The sequence below is a fragment of the Anomalospiza imberbis genome, chromosome 6, assembly GCF_031753505.1.
Source record: "Anomalospiza imberbis isolate Cuckoo-Finch-1a 21T00152 chromosome 6, ASM3175350v1, whole genome shotgun sequence".
NCBI lineage: Eukaryota > Metazoa > Chordata > Aves > Passeriformes > Viduidae > Anomalospiza > Anomalospiza imberbis.
In genome coordinates this window covers 59,653,653-59,678,914 of record NC_089686.1, presented here as the reverse complement: position 1 = coordinate 59,678,914, position 25,262 = coordinate 59,653,653, and the positions used below count along the sequence as shown (strand labels likewise).

At 38.9% G+C, this 25,262-nt stretch overlaps 1 long non-coding RNA gene across 3 annotated transcripts in view; it reads left to right on the top strand.

Annotated features, from left to right (window-relative positions):
* The window catches only part of LOC137476434 (uncharacterized), an 87,363-nt gene that overhangs the window by 23,715 nt on the left and 38,386 nt on the right, over window positions 1–25,262 (top strand). For 2 of the 3 annotated variants that reach the window (XR_011000376.1, XR_011000378.1), the window contains exons 3-4: window positions 7,584–7,708; window positions 8,628–8,703. This is a non-coding gene — a long non-coding RNA (uncharacterized lncRNA). The remainder of the gene's footprint in view (window positions 1–7,583; window positions 7,709–8,627; window positions 8,704–25,262) is intronic. The other variant, XR_011000377.1, reaches the window with a different exon arrangement.

Below are 25,262 nucleotides of genomic sequence, written 5' to 3'. Positions count from 1 at the left end.
TTCTTTCCCTTCTTTCCCTTCTTCTTTCCTTTCTTTCCTTTCTTTCCTTTCTTTTCTTCTTTCCTTTCTTTCCTTTCTTTCCTTTCTTTCCTTTCTTTCCTTTCTTTCCTTTCTTTCCTTTCTTTCCTTTCTTTCCTTTCTTTCCTTTCTTTCCTTTCTTTCCCCTTTCCCCTTTTCCTTTCCCCTTTTCCTTTTCCTTTTTTTTTCCTTTCCCCTTTTCCTTTCCCCTTTTCCTTTCCCCTTTTCCTTTCCCCTTTTCCTTTCCCCTTTTCCTTTCCCCTTTTCCTTTCCCCTTTTCCTTTCCCCTTTTCCTTTCCCCTTTTCCTTTCCCCTTTTCCTTTCCCCTTTTCCTTTCCCCTTTTCCTTTCCCCTTTTCCTTTCCCCTTTTCCTTTCCCCTTTTCCTTTCCCCTTTTCCTTTCCCCTTTTCCTTTCCCCTTTTCCTTTCCCCTTTTCCTTTCCCCTTTTCCTTTCCCCTTTTCCTTTCCCCTTTTCCTTTCCCCTTTTCCTTTCCCCTTTTCCTTTCCCCTTTTCCTTTCCCCTTTTCCCTTTCCTTTCCCCTTTTCCTTTCCTTCCCTTTCCTTTCCTTCCCTTTCCTTCTCTTTCTCTCTCTCTCTCTGTCCCCCCCCACTTCCCCCCTCTTCCTTTCTTTTTAAAAAATGATTTCCCACAGTTATAATTTAGCATCCGTGTCATTTGACATTTTCAAAGCACTTGCTCAGAATGACAGGTATCATTAGGACTTAGGTCTGCTAATTCTGAATTATGCTTGTGAATGAAAGTTTGATTTGTATAAAAAGTGTTCTGAAGACTCCTGTAAATACAGAAATATCTGTATAAACATAGAATTTAGAATATCCTTTGAAAAGAAAGCAGTTCTATGGATGTCTTGCATTTCCTAAAGGATGCTCTGCTGTAATTTAATGGTTCCAGACTTCTGTCTTTTTTGATTGTAGGAATCTCTTTTATGGAGACCTTTGCATGCTTGCCTCTGGGCATGAAATAGGATCCATTTAGATCCATATAGGATCTTCCCAAATTTTTTCCTCTGTGTTCCTTGCTCTGGTAGGGATTTTCAGAACCTCTGTAGCAACAAGTTAAGCATTTTCTTTTAGATATATGGTTGAATCATGGATCAGCTACCTGGAACAGCTACATGTTTGTCCCTGAGTCTAGAAACATGATTTCTCAGCCACTCTTTTCCATCATACTGATGATTTCTTCCCATATAATTTTAATTATTTTGTGTTTGGGACTGCCATATCCTAGTTAATTCTCCTTTTAAATCTCTTTGTTCATTACAGGCATCAAAATTGCACAGCTGTAAATGGGATTGAAAAAGGTTTCCTTGGATTGGCTCAAAAGTGAAACAAAGATCTTTGAATGGATATAGTATGACGATAATGTTCCCCAAATGAAGGGAAGTAATAATTTTTTTCCTATTTATCAGTTTTCCAAGAGAGCCTGGAGGTTTCACAGAGATGTGCAGCTCAGCAGTGTGGATTGGGTGTGGCAGTGGAAAACTCATTCACTGCACAAATTACTGTGAGATATTTTATTGCTTGAATCATTGGCTAGGACAAAGAAGGAATTATGGTGTTGTCTTAAAAACTGCCACACCTGAGTTAGTCCCTGCTGCTTCTTTCTCCCTGCAGTTTAGCTCTGAACCTCTAGGCATCCTTTGAACTCTTCCTCCAGAATTACTTCTCCGGGGATTTCAAATTACTTCTCTGGGGTTTCATTCGAGCCAAACCTGGTATTCTGCTTTTGAGGCTGTGTTGTGTGTCTTGCTATGCATGTTGATTTTTAGATTCAGACCCCTGAGCTATATTGAATTTGGGTCTGTCCCTTCTAAAGCCATCACAGAGTAAGCTGAGGCTGAAAACCTCAGGCAGATCTAAGCCAGAGGAGCTTCTGGATGCTTTTAACACCACATTAAGGGTAGGAACTTAGGGAGAATTCTCAGAGGAGACTTCAGTTAAGTTTTAAGTGAATGAAAGTCGCTGCAAAAGAAAAAGTGAATATTTCTTATTGCATTCAAAATTACCAGAAAAGAAACAATGATATTTAAACTATTAGAAAAGCAATTTAGAAAGTTTGGACATACAATTCTCCTTAAATGCAATATTTTAAGGTCTATGTTTATTTGATTTTTAATAGTTTTATTAGTAAAAAGGAACTGGAAATGGTTGGAAGTGTGGAATACCCCCTGAAATGTGATTTAGAGTATTTCAACAATTTTTAGAGTAGAGTTTCATTTTTATCAGCTTGTGAATTGACAACAGAAAAGGGTTGACATCTTATGCTATTTCATCTTTTGAAACTCCAGCTTAATGCTGAGTTGTTTGTATACCAAAATTCATTTTTTTTTCTAAAGTAAGGATAGATTCTTAAATTTATTAGATTGTTATGTTTACACTACTTGTGATCAATCCTGTATTTAACTCAACTATCCTAGATACTTCTGTTTGCCCAGGGAGATTGTCTTTTACAGCTCTGTGTGGCTTGGCACAGTTCTATTTCATATTTTAATTGCTACATAGAAACATTGAACCAGAGTTGAGAAGTGCAAGAGGAGATAGAATTTTCTGTTTCCTCCACTTTTATCCTCACTTGGTACAGGTGATTTTCACCATTCTTTTTATTGTGAAGGGCCTACATTTCTCCTAGAAAGAATTAAATATCTCTGCTGAGGAGAAGGAACATCAGATTGCAATTAATGTAATAACAATCTTCCAACTAAAACATTAATAATTTTTTTTTTAAAAGCCTACATTTAATGTTCCAGAACAGGAGGTCATAGAACACAACCAAGTCCAACAAAGACTACAGAAAGCATAATTCTTATTATTAGCATCACATCACCACATGAGGGTGACAGGTGGTGATCTACAAATGCCACCACACCCATCAGAAGCTCTCAGTGGGGAAATGAGAGCCTTCAAAAAGTGCAGTTTTATGGCAGTGTAGAACAATTCAGATCTGTTATTGTTAGATAACTCTAAGATAAATTTCAAAGTCAATATTTATGGAGTTTGAAAACATGCTTTTTAGATTATTGGCTGTGCAGGATGCTGCACCCTGTATTTATATTGATCTGCAAGAGCACTGGTGCTGCATGCAGACCTAGCAGTCATGTATTCTGGAGTTTCCTAAAATAACCCTGTGTCCTAATTTTGCAAGAGATGAGAAGAAAGAAATTTATATAAGAGGGTCTCGATTACAAAATTTAAATTATGTTTAAATAGATAATCTCTTTCAGATTTTTCCATTAATTTTATTATTTAGTTGAGCTGTAGTTAACTGTTTTAATTGATGTAATTTTCAAATTAAAAATGCCTATTGACTTTATTTTTTGATCTGTGAAATGATACACTCATATTGTTTACTTCTGAAATCAAATATGATGTCAGAGTGGTGATAATAAGCACAAAACCAAATTTTCAACTCCAATGTAGCATGCATAAGCAACATGAAGAGATTGCATTTGCCAGTTATGAACTGCTAAGAAAGAAATAGTTTTAGATTTATATGTCAGTCATTTTTTGAAATAATTTATTGAGGAATTAAAAAAAAAATTGAGGTGCTTTATGCTAAAGAACACAAAATTAGTATTAAGGCAATGCTTTTATCCACCATGGTAGGTGTGAATATGTTGGGAAATGAAGAAGCAAGACCAAAAGGTGCTCTGCCACCTGCTCCTCTGTCTTGGGGTCATTGTGCTGTGCCTGCTGTGACATTTAGGACTCAGCTCCATCACTTGGATCCAGAGGTGCATTAAATCCTGAACTGAAAAAAAATAGAGCTATAACTTCACTAATAAAGTATTTAAGATTGGTACTTGCAGATCAACCAATATTTTATCTGTCTTGGTTTGTAAAGCCAGGTGTCTGCTAAGGAAGGCAGGAGACTATTGAAATGGAAAATGCAACTCCTGTCCTTCCGAATTATTATAATTTTGAAATTAAGGGGCTCTCAGGCATAGATATGGGAATAGGAATAACAGTTCTTTATTAGGGAAAAATAAAAATAAAATAAAAATGCAGTAATACAAAACAACACTGCCAGAGTCAGAGCAGACCCTGGCAGCCTGTGGGTCAGGGTGGTGGCAGCAGTCCCATCCCATGGTGGCTCAGCCCTCCTGCAGTGCCAGCTGTGCTTCTGCTGGAGCAGGGATCCTGGACAAGGCTGGAGTTTTCCTCTGAAGCTCCAGGGCTGCTGGAGATAGGCCTGGGCTTCCTATGGGAATGCAGTGGGGAAGAAAGCTGCTCCTCTGGGAATGCAGTGGGGAAGAAAGCTGCTCCTCTGGGAATGCAGTGGGGAAGAAAGCTGCTCTTCTGGGAATGCAGTGGGGAAGAAAGCTGCTCCTCTGGGAATGCAGTGGGGAAGAAAGCTGCTCCTCGGGAATGCAGTGGGCAAAGGCTGCTGTGGTGTTCCAAAAGTCAGATTGTATCCAGGTAGGAATGCTTGGCTCCTCCCCTGGGTGGAGCCTCTCCCCATGGGATGATGGAATTTTCTCAGCCATGCAGGGACACTCAGTGGCGCGTGAACAGGAGATAATTAATAATTAATGGCCCATGAACAGAAGAGATCTCTTGAAGGGAGGATTGGCTGTGGGACAGATAAAGAAAAACTGCCCAGTGAACAGCAGAGAACTGCCCCAGCTCTGACAGATGGGGATAGAACACACAGCCCAGCCACATCTTGCATTTGCAAGCTAAGACATGTCTCTAGTTGTGTTTGTTTGGTGAGGTTCTTTGAAGCTTCCTCTGGTGTAAAGGGCAGTGAATTTGGAGCCAGGCTCAGAGTTTCTGTTCCCCCTCAGAACGGTGAGAGCAGATTTACTGCCTGCGTATAAAAACTAACGAACCTCCTCAAGCCCTGCCATAAAACTAGAATTCTTTTGTACCTAATTAGAGGGCCTGAAAAAGAGGAAATTGGACCAAAAAACTATAAAATTAGCTTCATCAGAACAAAGTGGAAACAGATGAACAACCCACAGTGACTCTGTAATAATAACACTGCAATCCTTACAACACTGTCTTGGCTTGTTTGGATTTCTTGCCCAAGACCCTGTTTGAGTCTTCCCCCACATATTTAATCTTTATATTATGGATTTGCCTGCTTGGTGATGCTTATGGGCAAGTTAGTGGCCTGCTCTTAGTCTTATCAGACAGCAATTTCTTGGACAGATACTTTTTTTCCCCTTTCCCAGGGTGTTTCCTTAGAAAAAACATCAACAAAATCACTGTATTTTTGAGAACACTACCCACATTACTCATTTTGAGAACGTTACATTTACCCAGAATTTCTGGGTAAAATCACTGTATTTTTGAACTAGTCAAAACAATCAGTGGTATTAAGTTGAAGTGAAATTTGGTATGTTAATAATTTGGGCGAAGGTTTGAAATCTGGCAGGGAATCAGGAATGTGACATTTTCTAAAAATACCCCCAATTTAACCAACCTTCAAGGCTTCCAAAAATTGCACTTTGCACACGTGCAGTAAAGGTGTGTTAGGTTAGCAGCTTAAATCTTATTCCTAAACATTCCTAGGAGTAACAGAAGCGCTGGAAATGTTCAACGTAGTTTTCTTTGGTGAGAGTTACTCTGAAAAACCTAATGGAAGGCCTTTAACTTGGATCCACAAATTAAAAAGCACTTTTGGTCATAACTTCTGCAGGTGTCAGCTCCCCATTTGCAAAAAGGCTCCACCATCCCCTGTCCTCCTGGTAGCTGTGGAATTAGGACTTGTGAAAAGGAACTTAGAAAACCCTGTGAGCAAATGAAGAATTGTATCATCAGTGTTTAGTGAGTAGATTACAGAGCTGTTTGCTACTAGAAAAAGTACTGAAAATACTTAATGGCTTCTTGCTTAATGAGATCAATTCATCTGTGAATGGAATTAGCAGTGGGTAAACATGACCACAGCAATATTATAGTACCTAAACACAGGTTTTGTGCTGGGGCTTGGTAGCTTTTACAGGATTGACATTTGCCATTTTAGTATTCTTCTAGCATCCTTTTTGGGTGATGATTTAATAACTGTCAAGGTGGGACTTTGATTCTGTACAAGGACTTGGTTTTGCATATTTATGAAGATTTGCTTGCATATTTGTAAATTTGATTATTCACTTGAGGAGACTTTTGTGTATAAATGGCTCAAAAACCTCGTCCACTAGCAATTTGTTAGAAAGTAATCTACCCTAATTTCATCCCCTAGGAATAATTTTGGGTCAAATATTATTTTTAGTTTAAGAAATTAATGATTAGACCTCTTAACATTCTGAACTTGTGTTTTCACTCGGACTTTTAAGACAGTGCTAATGATTCCTAATTTCAGCTCCTGGTTGTGCTGTCACCAGAACCTTAGACATATCCCAAAAAAGGGAAATGCTTTTTGGAAGCCTTCTTAATTTCTGCTTTAGAGAATGCAGTGGACAGGTGATGATGAAGTGCAGGTATATTTCCATCTCTTTTGGAGGCCCAAATGAGATCTGTCCTGCTGACAATGTCCTCTGCATATTGATTCCTCTATTGGTAAATTTAAATTATTATTACCCCCTTAGCACTGTTATGAAGGCCAGACACATGCACGGTTTTCAGAGATGGGGATGCAGCAAAATTATTACAAAAATTACTGAGAATACTTAATGGCTTCTTGCTTAATGAGAACATCTTGGAACCCTAATTTGCTAGAAAGTCCCTGCTCTCCCCCCCATAAAAATATCCCCGCTGTTCAAATCAGCACCTCTGTGTGTTTATTTCCTCACCAGAACATTGGAAATTTCTTTTGGATCTCACAGAAAATTCACAATAAGAAAGTTAAAAAAAATATGCCATGAATGGAAAAGCATTTTTGAGCTAAATTTTAGATTAAAGTGATTCATAAAACAAAAATTATATTATCCAAATGTTTTGGTTTCTTCCCTCAGAGTAACTTATGTTTCATTTTCTCCTATTTTCATGTGTACTTTGTTTCTCTTACAAAAACAATAAACTGAGTATCTGGAGGGTTCCATTTTTTCTTCTTTTCCATTTTATCTTTCCTGGATATCAAGAGTTCAGGAATGTTAGTGATTAAAATATGGAACATTGATGCTTTTGGACTCCTCTGTTGAGGAAGTATCAAAAATTAGAGTGAAAGATGAAAAAGGAAATCAATTTAGGTAAAAAACAATGAATGAACTTTGACAGATATTGTATTTCATGGTTATAGAATAAGAAAGCAGTGCCAAATATGCTCCTTTTAAGTAGCATTTCTGGACCTTGAACAAATGGAAATTTTTACATTAAAGCACACAGTGAACAGAGAATAAAAAGTAAGGTGATGTGCTTGAAAAACTGTTCCCTGTGAATTTTTGATGAGATCCATTTGAAATTTTTTGAAGAAGTAAGATAATATTAAATCATATAGAATAAAAATTATGCATATTTTCAGTGTTTCTAGAACCAAAATAGGCAACCTTTTAGTATAGCCCTATTAAAATGTCCTTAAGCCCAGTTATTTCAGAGTAGGTGCTAAGTGATGCAAATAAAAATGTTTTGTCAAGTATATTTATAATCCACTAATTTTTCCTTTGCAGGAGTATCTCAAGGGAAGTGTGGGCATGATGACATCCATCCTTCTTGTGCTGCCAGAATTAAACCTGTCCATAAAAGAGATGGGGAGACACAGTGAACCATTTTAAAGGATGGCAGAGTCCCCGTGGTAAGTTAATGCCCAAGCCAAACTGCCTTCCTTTAAGGACTCCACAACTCCTGTTCTCTGGCCTTTAAATATACATGATGGCTTTAAATGCCCCAATGTAGCTACAACCACAACCCAGCTGAGATTTATTCTCTTTAATGCTGATCTAGGTCTGGATATTTGTGCTGTTACACCCCGCTGGCCTATGAAAGTTTTATGGTGCAGCTGGGAGGGAATGCCTGCTGCCATCCCACTTCAGGCTGTCCCTGCGAGCTGCAATCCATAATTCCACCCCATCCCTGTCTCAGGGAGCAGTTTCTCATAATTGCAACCTAAATGTTTAACGTGGCAGAAGGAAGGATGGGTGGGAAAAGCTCTGAGTGTGGAGTGTGAATGAGCCCGCAGAAGGCAGCGACGGCTCTTGCCATCTCTTGGTTGTAGAGATAAAATTGTGGGGACAAAATGAATCGAGAGTTTCCACCTCTCCTGATGGATATTGAGGGGTTGTTTGTTTGGTTTTTTTTAAGATTATGAATCTTATCTGTGTAGCATTCAGAAAACAAATGCAATGTGTTAATGGCTCCACCTTACTGAGTTGCTCATTTAAAGAGATCCAGTTTTTCTTTAGCTGTTTAAAGAAAACCTTTTCTTGCAGCTCAATATTTAAATAATTGCTTCCACTTTCTTTATGCTTTCATACCACTTTTTCCTTTCTAAATTCAGTAGATTTCTGCTGAAGGTATGATTATAAACAAATCCAAACACTTGCTTTTGGTTGTATTTTTTTTGTTTTTTATTTGTAATGCCACTTACTTGTCATAACCTTTTGATTCATTATGAATAATACATAATTCCTAGTAAAAATGGCTTTATTGCAGTGAGGGTGCAATGCTTTCTTTGTAATCTCCTCTTTGTTTCATTCTTTGATTTGAAAATGCAGGTTTTAGAGACTCCACTTAAGAAGATGGATACAGAAGTGCAGTAGTGCAGTTCAATTTTGGATTTTGCCTTTATTGGTGAGTGAAAGCCACATTCCTTACATGTTTAGAACAGCCTGCTCATAAGTTCTGATGCTGGTAACTAAGATAAAGTGCAGCAAGGTGTATGTTTCTCTGAAATAATTCATTTATTAGGATTATGGAGATGTCCATGCAAACACAATTGAGAATGGTTTGGAAGATTTTTTTTTTTTATTTATCTAATTTCTCATATGCTATTTTGTATTTCTTATGCCCTTGTTTTGCCAGTAGCTTGTGGCTGTGTTATTCCTCTGATTTTTGTGGAAGACATTCTGTTACTATCAGACATCTCTGTTATTATTCTGAATCAGGAATACCCTATGATCATAATTTCTGGCTCTTTGCCACTGACAAAAACACACATTTTTCAATATACTGAGCTGCTGGTTTGGAAACTAATGGAAATACTTCTTAAAAATTGTGTTGTTTTGCTCTGTTTTTTTAAAATTGCTATTTTCTTACATTTCCTCAGTCTGCTTTTCCTCAGCTTATAAACTAGGTTGTCTTGCAAGAAACAATTTCTGGTTTTTAAAGAAAAATATTTCTGGTCCTTCTAAGCTATTTCTCATTGGAATCATGCTGAGTTGTATAAGCTGAGTAACTAGATTTAGAGATCTGTACTATTAAAAGAACAAAAGTTAAAATTGATGTGTCTATGAAAATGATTGGAAAATTTAGAATAGTTTTACAGATGCACCTGAGACATCATGAAAATCACTTTAAATTTAACAAAACTCTTTTGAAAAATTATTTTCTCTTCTCTTGTAGTAATAATCTTGGAGAGCAGGCACTGGGAAAGCTTGGGTGAAGTACTGAGTGAAACAATGGTGACCCACTGCTCATATGGGTGTACCCAGGGAAGAATCATCCACTGGCAGCAGTTCAGTGCAATCACAGAAATTCCTACTGTGAAATGTTTACTTTTCCCCCTTGTGTTTGACAGCCAAGGCATTTGGATTCCTGAGCATGTAGCACCCTGTACAGATATTAGATAATTTAGATGAGGGAATGCGCTTCTTTCCTAATTTCCCCTCTTTGATCCAATACAGTAATTTGCTTTATACCTTGAATAACTTTGGATCCAAGTAGAAGCCGAAGGTGCTCCATAATCTCCTGACTCCTGAATGTGTGACTTTGCTGTTGTTAACCCAGGGCACTGAAGGTGGGTCTGTATCTGACTTCTAATCAAAACCAAATCTGCTTCACCTTCACTGTGATAAGCCTGGATTTTGACTTTGTGTGAGCTCTGCAGTGATTTGTGAGTGATACACAGAATGAGAAATCCTTTTTCCAGACAAAGGGCAGGCACACCTCAGATATTTGCTCAGCTTGCTAGATTTATTTAAATTTCAAACAGCCAGGAAGAATATCAACTGAGAAACTATTACTATTGAAAAGAGATTTCAGAAAACATTGAAATAAATGTGTTAAAAGGCTCTGACTTAGCAGCTGGGGATAACACCTACTCATATAGAGATGCATAAATCTCCTTTCCTGCCCAAAAACATCAATAAAAAAATTGCATAGCAGTTCTAGGGCATCACCTGGATTCACCTGAGTTCCCCAGGTTTGCAGTCATGCCAGATTAAATTTATGTACCAACATGCTCCTGCAGTAAGGAGATCTGTGTGTCCTCCCAGTCACAATGTAAGATTCAGTAGAGTAACAAATTGCCTTGATGAGCACGTGTGAGCCATCCCTTCTTCAGTTTTACAACCCTGCCAGCTCTACAGTGACAAACACCTCAGAACCAGGCTTGTTTTGGTCAGTTTTTCCCCAAAATATTCAGTCAGCCACCATTTTTTCCCTCGTGGCACTGTTTGTTTGAAGTGCACGAGCAGCCAATAAACCTGTGGAGGATCCCCTCCTGCACTGGGAGAAATCACAGTGGAGTGGTGGCTGATTTCGCCTCTGAACTGCTCCACAGGAGCAGATTTTAGCCAATCTGTGCCCCACCTGCTCTGCAGGTAGGTTGGTTCAGGGTAGGAGGGTGGTTTTACCTGCTTGGGAAATTCTTACAGTGGAGACATCAGTTCAAGATCACCACACGAGTTGTGCTTGGAGATGACTCAAGAACATTTTCTCTGTGCTTGAGGAAAAAAGAATCCTTTTCTTCACAGCCAGTCTGTTTCTGGGACCTCTTTCAGGTGTGTTCCTGACTCCAGGCATTTCCTCATAACCCCACTATAGGGTGCTATAGAAGGTAACTAAAGAATCTAATGATTTTTTTTTTTTTTGCCCAGGCATGAGTAAAATATCTCAGTTGGTCATCACAGTTATCTCAGTCTCCCGCTCCTCTTGAGATTTTGGTAGTCTCTCTCCACCCCATTTCTGTGATTTCTTACATCATATATTGCTGTACTCAAAGAATTTCTGTCTATGCAAGGAAAAAAAAACATACCCAAAACTGCATATGATGAAATACTTTTGATTTTTAACTCATTCATGGGCAGATCCATTTTAAAACGTTGCTTAAACCTGAGGAGTGCAGCTGCCATTTCCAGCCCTACCAGTGTTTGTCTTCCACTTGTAGGAGACATTTCAGTGTCATCTCGTGCTGCTGAGGTGAATTTTTTTGGAGATTCTGCATGACTCTGTAATGCAGTGATGCCTGAGCACCCCTGCACCTGGTCAGAAGGATGCACAGGGCTCAAGTGTTTCCTGTGGAACACTTTCGAGGACCATTTCTAGTGCAAAGACTTGCCAGGCAGCTGTGCCAGGCTCTGGTTCTGCGCTGTAGCAGAATTCTGCAAATAGAGAGCAATTTTGTACTTGGCAACAGTTGTTTGCTTCAACTTTATTACAGCTTGCAGTGATTTTAAAAAATTGCTGAAAACAAATGTAAAAATTAGAGCTCCTGACAGGTGACTTGAATTCTGCCAGCTGCCAAGATAACTTAGAAACAAAAAAAAACCCAGCATTTTTCTTCCTCTTTCAGAGAGAATTACACAGGACATTTAAATCCTTTTCAGGGGGTTATCAAAAGCTGAAAATTTAAAAATGAGAAATTAATTTGCTTCAGATGCAAGTAAGTCTGCCAGATCTCTTGCTTTGTGTATTTGTAGTGGCAGAGGAGACAACATGAGGTGCTGAGGGTGACTCTGTTGTTGGCCAGATTGAAGGATTCAATTGAATTGAAACGAACTTCCAGCTGATTTTGGTTTTTAAAGAAAAAAATTCCAGCTTTGCCATTTCAGAAAACAGGTTGGAAATTAGAAGTTTTTTTTTTTTTTTTAAAGTATGAAATATTTTCTAAACTTATTTCACAGCTTAAGAGGCTTTTGTTTTCATATTATGTGACTGTTTGTTGCTGGAGGGGGCAGAACTTAAAAAAAACTTTTAAAAATAGCACAAAGGAGTCAGTTTTGATGTGTTGGCATCCCTGGCTTAGCCCATTTCCAGCTGACCAACTGAACCTTCTTCCTGTGCAGTTTTTTATACCCTTTTTTAAAATTTGAGGTATCACCCTCCTACTGCAGAGTTTTATTTTGATGATAAATTGCTAAAAATAAGAAAATTATTTTGTCCAAACAATTTTTACATGAATATCATCTGAATTGAAAATCCACATTTCGAAGTAACTTCTTCAAATATAATACCATAAAACAAACATTTTAAATGAATTTACACTTTTATATTTTACTAATTTAAATGAATACTTCAGGCTGGTTTCTAGAGAGTTAAATTTTTTATTATATCAATAGTTTTCCATTGCAAGCTACTGCATTTTGAAAATAACATCCAAGGAATAAGAGGTGATGAAATTCCCACAACAAATAGCTATTCTGTATTCAATACCCATTAGTTCAGTGCATCATTTCAAGTGTTCATTAGTCTCATGAAGCAGAGACCTTATCTCAGCAGGTTTTATAATTGAAGCTGTCTGTGGTGAGTGAAGGAAGGGGAGATTGCAGAGCATTGTTTGAGATGGAGAAATGCATCTTAAAGGGTGAAGGGTCTATTGAGAAGGTCTGTGGTCCCCTCTTGAATATGGGGGAATGTCTGTGTGCAATTCATTATTATCTTAAATACCTGACAAAAGTGATCTATGAAAGGGCAGAAGAAATGATTTAATCTTTTTTGATTTTTTTTTAAATAAATTAATTTTGAGTTGCACTTTTTGCTCCTTGCTGAAACACAGAAGGACTGAAAAACTGAAGGTTTAGAACATAAGTTGGTAGAACAGGTGCTGCCCACTCAGCCTTGTCTGGAAGGTGTCAAAAGAAATAATACAATGAAATTATCAGTGAAAACGTCTCACTGGAATCCAAGGAGCCAAAAAGATTTTTTAGGCATAATTTCAAATAATTGTTGTTTGGTTTTGGCTGGGAATTTGCTGAAATGAGAGGCAGAAGTGTTTGCACATTATCTGAATATTTTAGTAATATTAATAGTAATATTAGGGGCACAAATCTGAATATTTTAGTAATTTGTGGAAGAAGGATTGAACAAATAAACATCTTCAGAAATACACCCTATTTAAAAAAATTAAACAATTTCCAACCCTGTTGCTTTCCATATCTATCAGAATAAACAAGACAGAAATCCACCTTATTTCTTCAATTTTCCTACTAGCAAGTATGAAAAAAATATCCCCCAAATCTTGCCATTCATCACAACATCTGATCATGCAGCAAGGATTTTTTGGGTCAATTAACTGTTCTTGTTAACATCAGTATAGTCTATTTTGTGACAAAACGTCAACTTGAATTCAGGCAATACCTTTGGCTTTTAGGAGAGGCCCCAAATTCTCTGTTGTGCTGGGTCACACTGCTTTGCAGAGCCAGGAACGTGGGCATGCTGTAAAAGCTGGCTCAGAGCACCAAGTTTCAGATTAATGGAGACTGAGAGCTAAATGTTTTATCACAAATAAGGGAGAAGAAATGAATAGGAATTCCATCAGGAGTCTATTAAAAGCATCCTTGTTGCTGCAAGCCGAGCCTGCTTGCTTCAATCACAGAATCATGTTCATTTGATATCAGTGCAGGGTGAAAAAATATTTTTCAGGCTAGGCAGAATTATTAAAGGGGGGAAAAAAAGGTCTTGATATACGTATTTTTCCCCCATATCTGCTCACAAAGGAAGCAACCCAAGAGCCTCCAGTAATATTTTTAGGCTCTATATGGGCCCCAGGTGATGCTTTTCTTTTGGATAGTCTTGCAGTGACAGCAGACCTTTAACTGAAACATCTTTCACTGAAGCCTTCCTCATAAAAGGCTGAAAGAGATAACACAGAAGGAAGACAGGCTGTCAGGAAAATTGATGGTGGGAAGGAATCTGAGCTTTTTTCTTTCGCCAAGCACAAACAAAGTGCCTGATCAGTCACTTAAACCCTTCACAGTGTTCTAGTGCTCAAAAGGAGCCTGTGCAAAGAAAATAAAATTAATTCCATGTGGCTCTTCCCACAAGGACATGGCAGAGCCACTCAAACAGGAGTCAGTGGAGGGTGGTGCCATGGCTGCAATGCTGGGAGGAGGCATTTTAAGGTTTGGTTGTGTACAGTTTCAAGAAAGGGGTTTTCTCCTTCCCCTTCAAAGGCACAGGGAAGCCAGTTATCAGGGATTTCTGGCCAGTGATGGTGGCACATGTGCAATTGATGCAAGGCAGTTTTAAGGACAGCATTAGAAGTGATAATGGTGTTCTGGCACCAGAAAACTGCAGTTTCCTCAGTGGTGGAGCCAGGGGAGAGAAAAAGCCCAGTTTGGACTTTTTTCCATGTATTTTGTTGTTGTCTAGACTGGATTCTGTGCTGGTGGTTTTGCTTACATAACATTTTCCATCTCATGTTTAGATTTTAGTGCCACTTTTGTGGGAATGACAGTGTCCCCTTGTCACTCTTTCTGAATGGGACCTGAACCCCAGCTTGCCTGGTGCTGGTGTTAATATGAATGACCACATCCCTGCTGTGTGAGTAAAATCAAAATAGCCAAAGTTAACAGGCAGAACTCGTACAAACCAGCCTGAAAAGACTCCAAATAAAGCTGCCTGTCTCCATTTGTATGTGTGTGCATGTGAGCACTCCCTTTTTGTTAAATGCTGCTACTTTTAGAAAGAAAGAAAAATTGAGCTATCCAGGAGAATAATCCTGGGATAAATTTACTTGCCATAAATAAAGTAATGAGCTTCTGCTTGTTTCAGAGTAGAGTCTCAGTTTTCTAATGTACTCTCATACTTTAGAGTTGTCTGTAACCATTGCCCTTGAAACCTTGAGTTCAGGGGCTTCCTTCATGTAAAAGATCAGTGAGTTTGGAGAATGTTAATCTGTAAATCCTTGTTCTGTCACTGTGCTGCTTTGCACTGCTCCTCGTTTCCCTGTGTACTGATTTGGCTTTGTTATTCCTCTCAGGCCTTGCTTCCTATCCCAGAGCCTCCTGCTAAATTTTCTTCCTGGTGATTTGTGGATTGATTTTTTCTGGAAATACCTCTAAACAGTCAGAATGTGGGTTTTGCTGTTTCCCTTGGCACAGGCTGCAGGGAAAGCTGAACCTGCTGTGACCAGGGAATCTGATTCCCACCTTCTGCCTCTTCCTTAAAGTTTGAGTTGTCCACAGACATTGATAGAAACAATGAGCATCAGGAGGAGTGGAGAACAAGCTCTGTAGAGTTTTAGATTCTCGTGGTGGATCTCAGCTTCAGCACTCAGCAACTGAATTGGATAAAATCCCTGTTGGCCAGGCTCTGTGCCACAAATCACGTAAAAGCCAGGCTGCAGCGGTCACCCCAGGATGGAAAGATTATCCTGCATCTCCTTTCTCTTCCAGCTCCTACTGTCCTGCTTAGAACTCAGGGAAATTGATTTTCCAGCTTAGCCTCCAAGGAGAGAAACTTTTCCAGACTGATATCACCCAGGGTAGAACAAAGCCAATTGATTACTGAGAATAATCCACTCATAAAAGTAGAGCTGCAGGGTGGCTTAAAGCCTTGAGGTTTCTCTTTTCAGGGTCAGACTTCTGGACAGGAATAAGAAGCAAAGTGTGTGTGTGGAGGCAGGTGAAGGGCAGATGGGGGTGTCTGGATGTCAGCCAAGTCAGGTGTTTTGTCCCCTGCCTTCTCTGCCTGCCTCTTCCTGTTGAGTTTATCCAATCCACTCTATGAACCTCAAGATGCTGTTTATTTCTAGCTTATAGCTTCTGTTTTTCTAAAAATACAATTTTTTGCTCGTCCAGGTCTTCAAAGATGGTTTTTCTTAGACCAGAGCTAGAGTTTTGATATAACTAGAATAACATTTCTTTACATTAGGAGTAGCTTACTATTTGTGTACAATATAGCCTTCTTAATATGGACAGGCAAACTGCTAAATATGGATCTTTTTCAAGAATGGTAACTCTTTTGCAACTTTTGTCTTATTTTGAATGAGATGAGCAGTTTAAAGGTGTTTGTGTGAGTAGCTTTCCCAGTCAATGAGGAAGGATTTCTCCAAGGACTGACTGATGCTTGGAGTTCATCCCTGTGGTGTCTCTCTCCTTTTACCAAAAACCACAGAGCCAATCTGGTAGTGATGCATTAAAGAGAGTTTTTTGAGTACAGCTCTCCTTTTGCTTTTTTACTGGATGTATAATCATTAGAAAAAATTATTATGAGTGTGTTCTTGATTCCTCACCTGAGTAGCCAACTTTCTCTCCTTTGTCTTTCTGTTGGTACAAAAGCTTAGCACCCTTTCTCCTGCATTTTCTGATTATTGTTCATTGGCTATGTGCCCCTCACCCTAAGGCAAAATCCATCTGAAAAGTCCCTAGGGAAAAGCTCAGCTCTGCATTGTTACTTAGTAGAACTTTGCATTGTCTCAGTGTAAGCATTCTGTGACCTTGACAAAGAAAATATTGCTTTCCTGCAATATGCTAAATTAAATTCTTTCTAGTCTCAGTGGGCTAGATTATCTGTTATACTCGGTTAAAGATTTGAATTGTTCTACTTTTTCATGGAATATGTAATACTAGATAAGATAAAATATTTTGTGTTAGGTCCAGAAATGAAAAGATAGCAGAAATTCTGCCAAATCAATATTATCATTTTTGTTTGCTTGTCTTTTTTTTTTTTTTTTTAATGGGGGAAGGGGAGGAAAGAGAAAGCAAATCTTGTTTCACCCCTGCTATAAATAATGTTATCTAAAGATTAAATCAATTTGTTTAGTTGGGAAAAGATGAGTAAAATATGGTTACAGGATATACTTACATTTTTTCCATTAAAAATGAAAGACTCTTCCACTAGGTGTTGATTTTTAAAGACTTCTACATGGTTTCCTGGTCTTGGTAGACCAATTGGTAAACGCATTTTAGAATATCAAAGTTTTAATTTTTAAGAATAAATGTAACTTTGGTCTTCTCTTTGTTAATACTACAGAGAGCTGAAGATATCAGTGTTTGGCTAATCCCAGCATTTTGAGTTCTTACTTGTAGTAGTAGACTGTCAATAGTGCAAGACAAAGCCTAGCTGAGACTGAATTCCTGCAGCTGTTGGCATCTTTACTTATATATCCTCAGCATCTTATTTTGCTTTATCTAAGCAGAGTACTGTAATTGCAGATAATGTAATAAAATGTAATAATAAAATTAATGGGTAATTGTGTGGGAATGATTTCTGCTCAACTACAGCTCTTAAATACAGTTCACTTTTTCAACTCTATGAGAAGAAGAACTCTGAGTTAGTTACTGTAACAATTCATTTTTCTTTTCGTTTTGTGCCGTGTTCCATTTCAATAAAGGTTGTTTTAGAGTTCAGTACCCCAGCAAAGGAACACTGCTGTCTGAAAATCAACTCCTCAAATGTAGCAGAACTGATGGCTGAGCCCGAGCAACAAGCCCAGCCACTGATCACAGACAGGTTCCACTTGCCAAGTGCAGCGTCTCCTGTACAGCTCACGGTTCTGTGCCACATTTCCATAATTTATGGAAAACAAGTGGAGTAAAGCAGAAGCTGTCCTGTACCTCACTATTTCCCGTCCCCACACTTGGTGATGAAATACAAAATGCACTGGCACGTTTGCTCTGGCCAGCATGGCATGGGCTGCCCTCTGTAGCATCATGATTTTACAAGAATGGGATACATCTTCCTCACTGCTGTAATCTTTGGGGAAGCATTCTCTGAAGAGCATGGATAAATGCAGGTCTTACAGTGTCTTTAACACAGCGTGTAAGTCCTTCAGCCTTCCCCACTGCCTGTGGGAAATGAGCACGAGGTTCACTCTTTGCTGTTAAATTTATATCCACTAAAAGTGATTCTCACATCCCTTCATGGCTGATTTGTATGTAGACATTGTGTGGCAATGGTTTTAGGGGAGGGAGCCCCTGTGTAGAATCAGGGGCAGAAATAAATGCATTTTATGTGAGCACAGCCCAGCACATTCAAAATTAAATCCATGCCTGTTGAACAGAACAGCATTTAGGGAATTTCTGATCTGTAAGATCAGGAAGAGAATTTTTATTCTGATCTCCTTCATGGCAGAAGGAGGAAAATCTTTTAAGTGGTCAGAACAGCTCCTAGGGAATGCCAGCAGATTCGACTCTGCGTAGCAGTAAAGGGGGTGTGCTATCTTAATTTTGTGCCATTGTCAATGCATTAAATTTCCCCCAAGTCACTTTGCCCACGACAGTAACTTCTGTGTGATATCTACACCTTTAGCTTCACCCACAAGATTTCTCATCTTATTTTTTTCCCCTTCCAGTAGAGGAGGGAGGTAGAGTGAGGAAGTGCTGGCTGCATGTCTGGCAGCCAGACAATGCCAACCCACCACAGAGGAGCAAGTTCAAAATTGTTTTATATAACAGTAGTGCTCCTTTGCTTTAGCCTGAGGTTTCCTTAGCTGCTTCTTTTTCTTTTACTTTAATATTTAACAATACTTCAGTTACAGCCGCCTCACTGCAAGTGCCTGAACTTTAAAACTTTCCTTATGAAAAGTTCCCAAACACCACAAATCTTGCCATTGCTGTCAGACTTGATGTGTGAGTTCTCCAGAACTTCCCTGAGAGGATAAATGCTTCAGACAATTGGAAAGCTCTTGTACCCTGGTTCTTCAATTTTGTACTTTTTTGGACATGACTCAGTGAGATAAAGATGTTCCAGTACATCTCCTGCAGAGGAACTGGAGAAATAAAACCAACTTGTCATTCCAAATAAATTGTCATAAGTGATTACTTGGGGTGTGAGAAGAAACAAGTTCACACTATTTATTGGAAAGATAACAGTGTAAGGCAAAAGCACTGAAGGATCATTAGGTTTTGTCACGCTGTGAAGGAAAACCAGGAGCTCAGTTGTGTTCATATGTTCAGCCTTTGGCAGATAATCGTTCTGTAATTCTGTGCTGCTTCTGACAGCAGGAAAGTCATTGTGTCTTGATTCCCTCTGCATTTTATTTGTATGGATCTCTGCTAAGCAAACCCCTTTAAATCATGCTCGTTCAGGGAGCACTTTAGTCCAGTGGTCACACAGATGCTGTTTAGTCAGCCACACAGAGGTGGATTTCAACCTCCAATGCAGTGTTTTCCTGAGCTCAGAACATGACCTCAAAGTCCTCTCAAAATGTGGAATGAGAATATCTGACAGTAATGTGGTTTTCTGATTCAAATGCTCGAGCTGAGGCTGTAACCTGATTTTTTAAAATTAATTTAAAATCTCAGTCTATTTCCGTCACAACTTCAATGTTTCTTCCCCAGCTCGGTCCAGATGGCATTGCAGTGATTTTGTGCTTTATTATATAAACATAATTTTATGGCATATAATTAATAAACATTGTCTTGTATGTATAATTTTGTGTCTATACCAGAAAGGTTCCTCAAAATTAACGTGAATTGTTTATCCCTATTTTCCCAGATGACAGCAAGCATTTTTGGGAGGAATGTTGCCCATCCTTGCTTGCTGAGTATGTGACCATGGCTTGGCAGAGGATCTGAGATCAGATCCCTGACCATGCTCATCTGAATGTCCAAACCTCTGCTATTTCATGTGTTTTCTTTTGCTTGCAGTGGAGTGGAGAGTTTGTTGAAAACGTTTTCCCCTTATGGATGTTGAGAGGGTGTACAGATGTGCTGGAGAATAGCATTTGTACAGAAAAAATGGTTTTTACAAGTTGAAGTCATAATTTTGAAACTAGTGTTAGTTTAGAGAATAACACCTGCAAGAGTATAGGTGGTATAGGTTTGTGGTATAGGTGCTGTCCTATACCACAAACAAGAGTGGGAAAACAAATTGGTTAGTGCCAGTTCTCCACAAAAGGGTTTTGGTGCTACAGTGGTTTGCAAATTGAATGTGACTCTACAGTTTTAAATTATTGCAAGAAGAACAGGAGCCATGCTGGGTTGTATTTGAAAATGACTGTAGCCTAGATGATGTGTAAAATAATGTCTCTGCTTTGCTCAGCAGTTCAGCTGCTATGTCTGTCTTGGTGTACATAAAAAAAAGGAAAAGAATTCCCATCTTAAAAGAGCTAAAGAGTGAGCCCAAAAGATTAGAAACCCATACATTTTAGGCCTTAATGACCTGGAATTATTTAGCAGAAGGACATAATTTGTTTTCCACGTGATTGACAGAACAAGAATTGCTAAGCTTAAATGAAAGCAAAAGGGAGGCATCTAATCATTAGCATCTCACTAATGGTGCAACAGCAAGGTAGATTTTTGAACCTTATTTCTCAGAGGTTTTAAAGTCAGGTTAGATAAATACCAGTTAGGAAGGACTTGCACATGACACATTTGCCTTGAAATGGGGCTGAAATAATAAATGGCTTCTAAGACCTTTTTCAGAGATATTTTCTGTGACTGTAGAATTCAGTGGGAGCTCCACTGAAATGGGGGAGCCAAGTCAGTGATGCCTGGTGAAGGCTGGCCTAGAGCAGAGGCTGGGCAGAGCTGAAGAATAAAGCAGGGATTTATTAAAGGATCTCCTCCATGGATCCACCTTGGGCAGCACCAGAGCCCAGCCAGGGCTGCACCCAAGATGAACCCAAATGGTCCCAAAATGCACGAGCGCTCCCGGGGGCTCTCACTGTGATCAGCTCTGCTCCATGGGCACACTGGAGTTCACTGTCCCATTCCAGCTTTAGCCCATGCAGTCCCATCCTGCTTGTTTTTCTCTCTCCAGCCCACGTTGTTTGTGCTCTTGGGCTGAGATTTGGATCATTTGTCCTTGGTCTCCAGCTGGAGCAGGAATTGTTTTGTCTCCCTGCTCTGTGCAGAGAGCTCACCATCCCCTCGTGTGAAGCTCAGAAGTGCACACTGAAGCATCACAGAATGTGAAAAATACAAAAGCTAAAACTTGAGGCATCATCAGTAACCCCTGAACAGTAAAAGAAACACCATATTCTGTTGTTTTCACTGCTTTAGTCTCCTTCTATATGAAACTCTCCCAATCATCACTTTTTGGCTTCCAGTTTACTGAGTGACAGAGAAGTAGTTACCTTTATGGCCAATGCTGCTTCCAGGTGACATGAAACTGCATCAATATTGTGTCTGCTGCTGCTGCTGGGATGATGGACAGCTTGCTTTTCTCCTCACACAAAAGTAAATGGATTTAAAAGATGGCAAACAAGTGTCAAATAATTCCGTCTCTTATCATCAAACAGAGATTCAAAGACAACAGGATTGATATAAGGAAAAATTACATTTCACATCTGACTTCTTGCTCTTGAGAGCATGCTGAATATAGAGTTAACTTAAACTAAATGAAAAGAATAAAATATTTGCATAATTACATTCTGGAGGTAGTTGTTGTTCAGTCTGTTGAAATCTCCTGGAACACACGAATACTTTGCTGTGTGAACCTGCTATTCCCAATTTCACCAATTTAATCTACACCAGATCTCATTAATACTACCAGTAAATAGGAGAAATATTGTCTGATGTACTTGGAGATTAATTATGCTTGTGGCAGTCTCTCCTTTATAGGAGAAGGCAGCTCATTCCAACAGTAGCAATTCTTTCTGAGTTCACTTCAAATGTCATTATGATAGAATGCAATTTTGGGAATAATGCAAATGTGGGTTTCAGTAGCTGGAAGCTATTTTGTTTTAATGAGGTATGAAGTAACACACCTCAAATGCACTGCAGCTTCCACCTCTGGCTTGGGAAAGGAATACAGAGACCATGAATATGATTAAATTTAATACTGGTGTAATTCACCTAATGCTAAAGCTAAATTTAGGTAATTGCTCCATTTTATTTATGCAGATGACCTCAAAATAGTTTGTTTCTGCCAAATTATACCTTATTAAGGTTCAGTATCTCATTTTATTTTATTATAACTCTGATCTCTATTGTTAATAAGGAGAGCTTGATGTTGTATTTTGGGAAGGAGAAAGCACAGTTCAATTTCATGTGATCCAAGGCAAAAACTATCACTTTGCCAGGAAGCTGAAAAAGGAGGGAGGGCTAGCTGTAATAGTAGCTATAATTTTCAGAAAGATCTTGCCTGTATCCTAGAATTTTTCCTATTATGCCCTGCTATGGAAGACTAGCACACCCTTTTCCACATCTAGTACAAATCTTGTTTTTTTCCTGCTCTCTGGGGGAGTTATGTCACCATATAAACAGAAACAACAGAAGAAGGAGAAAAGACAGTAAGAGACAAGTTGAAGGAAAATAAAAAGGGAAAAAATTACTAATAGCAAATTCCTGTAAGAAGGGTATTTTCTTTGTCGGGAAATTGGAGAGTTTTTCTAGTTGTATGTCTTGGTTTCATAAGGACTACAAATGAGACAGAGAATATGTGTTTTAAACATCCAGCCAAGTAGTGGATCTGTACTTCCCTCTATTGAAACCTGTCCAAACCCTCTGGAAAAGAATAACTAAAGAAGAGTGATGAATGTATCACATATTTTAAATATAACCTATATATTTAAATTGCTTGTTAATAGAGACTGCAGAATAATCTATATTATGAATACTTTTCAAGCTTAGCACTTTATTTATCAGAGACCCTGATCTCCAGTCCTGTGTGAACACTGGTATTAATTTCTGTGTAGCTAAGCTGGAGTGCAACTTTTTGGGAACAGTTCCTTTTATTCCTTAGTTTGGGGCCCTTCCTTTGACTCGAGTTCCTCTGAAGCTGTTTGACAGAAAAGGCAGGACAAACTCCATGGAGCTGTGAGCACGTTGTGTCCCCAGCAGTTCTGGCTGAAGAGCTACTGCCTGCAAGTTGCATTTTGTACCCCTTCTCCTTTGGCAGGCATCTGCCAAAACTGCTTCTCCTAGATGCTGCTCTCTCCCTGGGAATGGGGTGTGCCTGCTCCTCTCTGGTAAAAAACTTTTTGACAACAGAAGGGAACCTGCCAGAGCTGATAGCATTCCCTCTCAGCCCATCAGCCTCTCTTACTGAGCAGAGTTCTGTGTCAGGTCTGCCCTGGATGTCAGGTGGATTCTCTGACTTGTGAAATTGGTCTTTCTCTGGCAGCTCAGGCAACTCCAGTAACATCTGTTTTCATCCCCAGGGTATTTTATATCTTCACCTAAAACTATGAGATTGTTAAACAAGTTTTCTTACTGAGGCTAGATCTTGTTAACCAACATTTTAAAGTGCCTTTTCTGCTTTTGGGCCAAGTATGATCAGAGTTAATGATGATTTCCTAATTTATTTTTACACATGGGCATCCAGGGGACAGGTTAGAGGGAGTTTTATGGGTATGAGGAAAACTTCTCCACCAAAAGGGTCATCAGGCACTGGAAAAGGCTGCCCAGGGAGTGGAGCCACCATCTCTGGGTGTATTTCAAAACCATATGGATGGGGACATGGTTTAGTGGTGGTCTTGGCAGTGCTGGGTTACTGATTGGACTCGATGGCCTTTGAGGTTTTTGCCAGCTAAAATGATTCTGTGGGTCTCTAGAACTTCATTTATTCTAACTGCTTCCTTGAAAATACATCTTAAACTAAGGCATCCTAAATGGAGCAGTGGTGTGCTTTGCTGAGTTAACTAATACTATTTTCTCATGTGAGTCTTTGAATCCTGAATCTCATAAAATACCTATGAGTTGATGGAAAAAATGGAAGAAATGGGACTGAGGTTGGCAGTCTGAACTGCTCACTGAGAGCAGAGCTTACAAGTTTGTTGTAGTCTCATCCAGAAAGGTCAGACTCTTTCAACAAATTTTATACTCATAAAGCCAACTTCCAACTTGAGCAGTCACTCCATTTATAAAAGAAAAGATATGCTAAAATAGAGGTGATCTAAATACAGCCATTTTTTCCTATATACTATTCATAGCAGGAACCTGGCGTGAATATTGTTTGTTCAGAAACCCACTTACCCTTTAATAACACATTTTCACCTGCACATGGCTGCCAGCGGCGCTGTTTGCAGCCCACGACCGATTTGTGCCTCTTCATATGCATTGTGCGTGTGGTCTTTTCAATTTCTTTTCAGCAAACCCTTGCATCATCTTTAGTCCAGGCTCAGGACCAAAGGGAACACCCGAACAACCAACTCACAAATGTAGCTGCAACACTGTGCTGGCTTTTGGGCACAGCAGATACCAATTTCTGGGCATGTATTTCATGCAGTCTTCACAGAAATTACTGAACAGGGCTCCTGCTGTTAGGGAATAAATAATGTGAGAATTAAAGCTTGCTCCAGAAGCAGACTTCTCTGAGTGCAGTTGGTGATGGGATGAGGGGGAAAAGGTGCTATTTTTTATTAGCCATTATAGAGTAGCTGTTCTGCTGCTACAACACCACCAGGCCCCTTGCTTTTATAGAATAAAGTGAAACTCAGCAAATTGGGAAAAATTCCTTAATGTGGGTTTGGATCATTGCTGAATTAGGACCACAAAAAAAGTTTTACTTGACAATAGACTGTAAAGCTTATTGGGAGCCCTCACTTGGAACGTTTATTAAGAACACATTTTTAATCCAGTGCAGTTATCAACTTCAAGTGTGACTGTAAGAAGTATAAAATCATTGATGCTGCAATAAAATATGAGGATTTCTTTCCAGAAGACATGTTTTGACACATTTTGCTATGTGTTCTGACACTAAGTGATGAGTTGAAGGCACTGCTGGGCATAAAGCAGCAAGGCAGAGTGAAGAGGAGAACTTTGCAGTGGAATAATCTGTTACCAGAACAGCTGACACTAAGGAGGCCTGACTTTTCTCACATTAAAAAAATAAAAAGTATGAAAAAATGAAAAAAATAATCGGAAGTTCAAATATTCTCAAACTTTCTTTGAAAACCACTGATTGCTTTGTTTGTTTCTTTTAGCTCTTGAGTTTTATATTGGGAAATATAAAATGGGCTTGGATTTGGGAAATAGAAATATATTTTATATATTTTATAAATACAACATTTTAATAAAAAATATATATTTAATAAATATATAAAATATTGGGAAATATAAATATGGGTTTGGATTAAAGGTGGCTGTTAAAAATGAGTGGCAAATCAAAAGCAGATTTTAAATCCTATTTTCTGTAGAACATTATATCTTCCTCACTGTGTCTGTAATGTCAAGCTCTGCGTCAGTGAAATCTGGCACCACTTGGAAGCCAATCTTGCTTCCACTGGAGCTCAACAAAAATTTCTTCCTTGGTGGAAATGAAACTTAATCTTTCTTTAGAGTATTTAATTTTCATATTAA